The sequence below is a fragment of the Ursus americanus genome, chromosome 36, assembly GCF_024610735.1.
Source record: "Ursus americanus isolate L20-20 chromosome 36, mUrsAme1.1.p, whole genome shotgun sequence".
NCBI classification, from domain to species: domain Eukaryota; kingdom Metazoa; phylum Chordata; class Mammalia; order Carnivora; family Ursidae; genus Ursus; species Ursus americanus.
Genome location: NC_142162.1, coordinates 25,627,824 through 25,634,477, shown reverse-complemented (window position 1 = coordinate 25,634,477; position 6,654 = coordinate 25,627,824).

The following is a 6,654-nucleotide window of genomic DNA, read 5'->3' as shown; positions in this document are numbered from 1 at the left end:
TGAGGTCCTGGGGACCCCGGAATTGACAGCCAGCTGGTCTGAAGGGAGGGTCGTCCTGGGACCCTGACCTTGTGGCTGGTGGTCTGAAGCCAGGGCTCTATTGTACAGAGGCTGTTGCCTCAGGCGGCAGTTTGGTGAGCTCCCTGGCAAGTGGGGTCAGAAGTCCTGGGCAGACTTGGCAGTGTGGGGGACTATGTCCTCAACTTTGCAGTTTGGCTGATTCAGGGCACCTACTTTCTGGAGCATGAAAGGCGCACAAGTAGGAGAAAAAAAAAAAAAGTCTTGTTCCATTTCAGGAACTTTCCCTAAAGCCAGAGAGAGGGTGGAGGAGTTCTATGCAGCCCCAGAGTGGGCTGGGCTGAGGCTTAAGGCCACACCTGCTGCGTGAGTGTACATGTGGGCATATGAGTGTGTTTGTATCCCCCTGCCCCCCACCCCCTGACTAGCTGCTGTTACCCCAGTTTCCCTGACTACCTGAGGTCTCATCAGCCCATCCTGATCTGAGCGAGGACTGCAACTCAGGCAGCTGTCAGGCCCACCCACAGGCTCCATATAGATTGTGCAAGGGTCTTGCTGCAGCCTGTGGGCCCCTCCTGGGCCAGGCCTGGAGCTTGACTCAGGGACAGGAAGGCCCTGTAAGCTGTCTCATCACTGCCCCTGGGCCCGTGCTGGCAATCTGCTCTCTGCTCAGCACAGGTGGTGACAGTGGGAACAGCAAACAAAGAGTGAGCTGAGAGATATTCATTTTCCTGTCATATTTTATTTAACAATGTATAGACCAAATGAGAATAATAATATAAAAGTAATTGCTTGATAAAATTCAATACAAACTTAAAATTTATGAGAAGTTCTTAATTAGGAATGGAAGGGCATTTACTTAACCTGATATAGGGTTTCTCTGATGGTTAAATTTGTCAGCTTGGCTGGGTCACAATGCCTGGACAGTCAAACAGTATTCTAGATGTTTCTGTGAAGGATGTTTTTGGATGAAATTAACATTTAAATCGGTGGAGTTTGAGTAAAAGAGATTACTCTTCACAGTGTGGGTGGGCCTCATCTAATCAGTTGAAGTCCTTAATAGGCTTACAACTGACCTCCCAAGCAAGAGGGAATTCTGCCAGCAGACTGCATTTGGACGCCTTGAAACTCTCCCGTGAGTCTCCAGCCTGCCAACCTTCCCTGCAGATTTTAGACTTGCAAAGCCTCCACGATTATATGAGGCAATTCCTCACAGTAAATCAATCAATATCTCTCCCTCTGCTCTCCTCTCCCACCCCTCCTCCCCTCTCACTCTTCCTCTCTCTCTCATATATATATTTATATATGTATCTCCTGTTGGTTCTGTTTCTCAGAATAACCCTGACTAATACAGTATCCATTAGAAGAAGAAAAAATGCCCTGTCATCCTGAATGGCGAAATCTTAGACTCTTCCTTACAGTTCAGGAGCAAGTTCAGGATTCCTGCTATCTCCGTTTCGTTGTAACCATTTCCTGGAGCTCATTATCTCTCTGTGGGCTGGGAATCCAGGCATGATGTAGCCGGTCCTCTGCAGGGAAGGTGTGGGCCTGGGCCATCACCGGCAATCAGCCCACGAATCAGCTGGGGAACAGTTTGCCTCCAAGCTGACCCATGTGGCTGCTGGCAGGACTCAGGTGCCTGTGGGCTGCTGGCTTGAGGCTGCCCCTGGTTTTCTGTCACTGGGCCTGTCCACAGAGCAGGTCACAACATGGCAGCTGGCTTCATCAATGTGAGCAAGCAAGGAGAACCACAGAGAGGGTCTGAAGGACATTCTAGAGAACGAAAATGACCAAACTCTATGACAGATCAGATTCAGGGCTGTAAGGGGTTAAAGATCCATAGGAGAGGCTGGAGGAGTTTGTAGCCAAAAAGAATGGTGGTGGTGATGAGGTGCTTTAGAAAGACTTCTGGCCTTTGTGGTGGGCTTGATTTAAGAACTTGTCCTGTGGTGAGCTACCTCCAACACCATGTTGTCCTCCAGGGGAATGTGCTCAGAACCACAGTCTGGCATTTTTGAGCCTTAAACTAGGGAAATGCTCTGGAAGACGGGAGCAACAAATGCCAACACACAAAGTTCTAAAGAGGTCAAGCCCAGCTGTGGTTTTATTTGTTTATTTATTTTTTTTAAGTAGGCTCCACACCCAACATGGGGATTGAACTCATGACCCTGAGATCAAGAGGTGCCTGCTCTACAGACTGAGCCAGCCAGGCGCCCCACCAGCTGTGTTTTTAAAAGGCACCAGAATAGCAAGGAGGAGAATGACAAGGCGGCCAGAGCCCACACAGTCAGAGTCCAGGGGCCTGACCAGATCTCAGAGCTTTAGCTCGTCACTCTCACCCCCAGATAAAGAAAGGAACACCTGAGGATGTGATGCAACTTGTCCAAGGTCACGCGACAGGCTCAGGACATGCGCCGTTCATCTTGTGGTCATTATCCTTCTGTTAGGAACGGTGCCCATTCCCTTGTGAGGAACTGCCCTCTCCTCCATTCTCAGCCCAGAAGCTTAGGGCTCTGACCGACCACCCCCACTCTGGGATGGGCTTGTGGCCAGGCCTGGCCTCAGAGCAGCGTGCTGCATTTCCTGGGCCACAGAGACTGGCTTAGAGACAAGTAGGTGAGCAGCCAGACAGATACCAGCAGATGTTTTTAGGACTACACAGGTGGGTACTTTCTTCCACTGGACTTGAACCTGGGTGGAGGTGAGGCTGAAATGAGTGCCACCATCTGGCTGTGAGGACGGAAGAGCCTGTCCGAGGATGGAGGGAAGACAGAGGCCAGGCCCAGAGCTGGAGAGAGACACTGTGCTGTGTCAACAGTGTCAAGCCCAAGTTTAAATCAGCCCCCCTCCTGACTGTTCGATCATTCATTCTAATATGTTCCTCCCCCCTCCCCCCATTTTTTGGCTTAATCTCACCAGAGTTGGGATTTTCGTGGCCCACAATTGTAAATCCTAACTAATATATTAAAAAAAGAGAGTTTAAAGGAGAGGAGAATGTTGGACTCAGAACCCTGAGGTGGAAGGAAAAGTAGGCCTTTGCCTCTGGGCAATCAAGGAAGAATTTTAGGATCAGGTTTATACCCTAGAGTCACTCATGCACGTGTGTCCCAGGAGACATATATGAGACTGTGGCAGCACTATTTATGTTCCCCAAAACTAAATCCAAATGTCCAACAATAGGGGAATGGATAAATAAATTAATATTCTCCAACAGTAGACTACTATACAGCAAGGAAAAATAAAGAGCTATTGGCTTTGCACACTGATACGGATGAATCCCAGCAACACAACACAGATGAAACAAGGAAGTGTGGTGCATTTGGACTAGTACCCAAATATCCAAACCTTAACCGTATCTTATTTAGGGATATATACACATGTGGTAAAAACATATAACAGAAGTCAGGAAAACGATGAACACAAATTCAGATTAGTTGTTACCCTTACAGGGAAGTTATGATTACAGAGAGGCACACAGGAGCTTCGAAAGCATTGGCAATATTCTGGGTCTCGAGCCAGGGTGGTAGGGGTGGTGAGTACTTGGGTATATGTGTGTTATTACTTTTTACATCCTATATGCAAGTGTGTAGGGTATCTCTTCTTCTGTATAATGAAACATTCCATAATAAAAATAAATAAAAGAGCGAGGATCGCTACCTGGGTGCCATGGCAGCCGGCAGTTAGCAGGATGCTGTTCCCACGCCTGAGGCGGCTGCTCTGTGCACAGCAGAGGGAACCAGCGATGACTGCCATTCATTGAGCATGACCCGCGAGCTGAACTCTTCGAGACCTTTGCATTTTCTTATTTAATTCTCACGCTAGCCCAGTGAGGTAGGTGCTGTGCTGAGAGTCTGCGAGGCTGGAGTCCGTGACATCACCTGCGCCAGGCCACGGAGCCAGCGAGAGAGATGGAGCCAGGGTCCGAACCCAGGCCCCTGCAGAGTCCAGGTGCCAGGCCACCCCGCCACATACTGCCAAAGCCCATCTTTGGCGGTGGGACAAGCCCCCGAGAATTCTCATTCCCAGTGCAGAGCCGGATCAGCAGACACATCACAAGCCAGGAGGCCTAAAGAATGTCTCATCCTCCCACAGGCTCTACGCAGCCGAATCCGTGGTACGACTTGGGTCCTGACTGCCCAGGACCGAGAGCGAAGTCATCTGGCTTGGGACTGAGGGAGTTCCTGGGACTTGGGAACAAGAACACTGCAAGTCCGGGCACACCAGGAAAGGTTTGTCGTCCTAGCACCTGGTCATGAGCAGTAAGCAAGGACAGAGAACAGGCGGCCCTGACGCGCGCAGATGCAGGGAGGTGGAGAAAACACCCACATGACTCTTGACCTTTGGCATTTTAACCCATCCGCTAGTACAACATGACCCAGGCAATGTCTCGAGCTGCTTCTTTTTTAAAAGATTTTGTTTATTTATTTATTTGTCAGAGAGAGAGCACAAGCAGGGGGAGTGGCAGGCAGAGGGAGAAGTAGGCTCCCTGCTGAGCAAGGAACCTGATGTGGGGTTCCATCCCAGGACCCTGGGATCATGCCCTGAACCAAAGGCAGCCACTTAAGTGACTGAGCCACCCAGGCGTCCCAATGTCTTGAGCTTCTACTAATGAGAACAATGTGTCCTTCTTGTGTAAATGGACAAGGGAAAGCAGGAGTGAATGTCCCTCCTCATGGGCAGAGGGAGGCATAGGAAGAGGAGCTAGAAGCATTTGCCTCCCAGCAGAGAGCTACAGAAGGGAGCCCAACCTCTTCTCCAGCCGTCCTGGGGAGGGGTCCGGTCTAGAGGGAACAAACCTGGACAGTGAGGTGCCTCCTGTCGTAGAAGGCGTTAGAGACCGTGCGAGAGCTGGAAAAGTCCAGATCCTGGTCTGTGCACCTGGAGATGAGTACTGAACTTTTGTTAGTCTGTTTTCTTATCTCTAAAAGCAGACAACAATAACCACTTTGCAGCCTTGCTGTAAAGATCACACAGAACACCGTATATGAAACGGTTGCCGTAACATCGGCACACAGGTACTTAATAAATGAGTTATTCTTAATATGTTATCATTATTTTAGAGATGGGCCTGTATCCTGATTGTGAGATTAAGACAGAGCAGTTTTATTTACATAAACGATCACTGGTTCAAGTACAATTACATCCTGGGTTGTGACACTTGATAAAATGCTTGGTTTTAAAGCAGGCAATTAACTTCTAAGAGGCATGGTTACAGTTTAGGCAGCCACCACCAGGGGGCGTTGTTGCCAAATGGCCAAAAAAAAAAAAAAAAAAAGGCGAGGCGCAGTGGATTGCAAATGCATAGCGCGTACCCATTACTGTAAACCATTCCACAAAATATGCTTTAAAACTCAGGTAGCAACCTTAAATGTTAATTACTAACCAGGACATGCATATATCTTCAAGGAAGGACATGATTCAGAGGCCTACATAAAACCTCTCATTGAACTACTATCTCAATCCAATAGCACTTGGAATCTCTCTCTTTATGGCTAGGATGTCCATCACCATGAAATAGATAAATGAATCTTGGTGTAGTCATGCAACCAAATACTATGCAGCTGTAAAAATGAACACTGTCTACACACAACAATATGGATGGATTTCATCAACATAATGTTGAGTGTAAGAAACTAGGCATAAAAGAGTACGGAATGACTGCATTTATATAAAGTTCCAAAATAGATGAAACGAATTATGATATTAGCAATCAGCTTACTGTTTACCTTTGGGGTTTAGGAGAGCAGTGCATAAGGAGGGTTTCTAGGATACTGGTAATGTTCTGTTTCTCGATCAGGGTGCTAATTCCACAGGTGTGCTCAACAGTGAAAATTCATTGAACTGCACACTTGAGATTCATGCACTTTTTTGTCTGTACATAAAGCTTCACTTGAGAGTTTATTTTAAAATGCTGGGGACACCAGCATCTGTATAGTGGGCTAACACTACTAATAAGTGTTCCCATCGCTCTTCTCTGCCAATGACCCCTGCGCAGTGGCCTCAGGTGAGAGGGTGTAACCAGGGCTGGCCCTATCACAGTGTGTCATCTTGTTGACACTGGGGATTAGCCCAGGGGCCCAGACTGAACTCAAGCAAGCTGATCCGAGCCCTTTTCTAGGATAAGGGTACCTGGTGAAAAAAACTTCTCTCTTGATGTGGGGCTTGCTAAGGTTGCGCTGCCAATGGTTATATCCCCACAGGTGGAAGGGGACTGTCCACATTAGGAGAGAATAAGGTCAAGGGCAAAGAGAAGCAGAGGGAGGATGTGGGAGCAGGACAGAGAGCCTATTTCTTCAAATCCCACATTCTATCCTTCCTCAACTTCCCAAAATGTTCATTTCTCAATTCTGTGAGCTAACCCAGTGTCTCCCCCAGCTAGATGAGGCAATAAATTGCTCCTGATACCTACAACTGAAACAGTCCTGACTAATCCATTGAGCAACTGGGTGGATGACAGAGCACGTAGTGGAGTAGGCAACAGGAAGGGGAGGAGCACTGTCTTCTGGAGAAAGTCTGAGCATCATGAGTCTGTCTCCTCCGGGAAGGGGTGAGAGCTCTTCTGGATGTCAGGTTCCATAACTTGACGTTGCTGTTTGACATGGTCTTTATCTACACAGGGGTGATGATTAGTGCCTG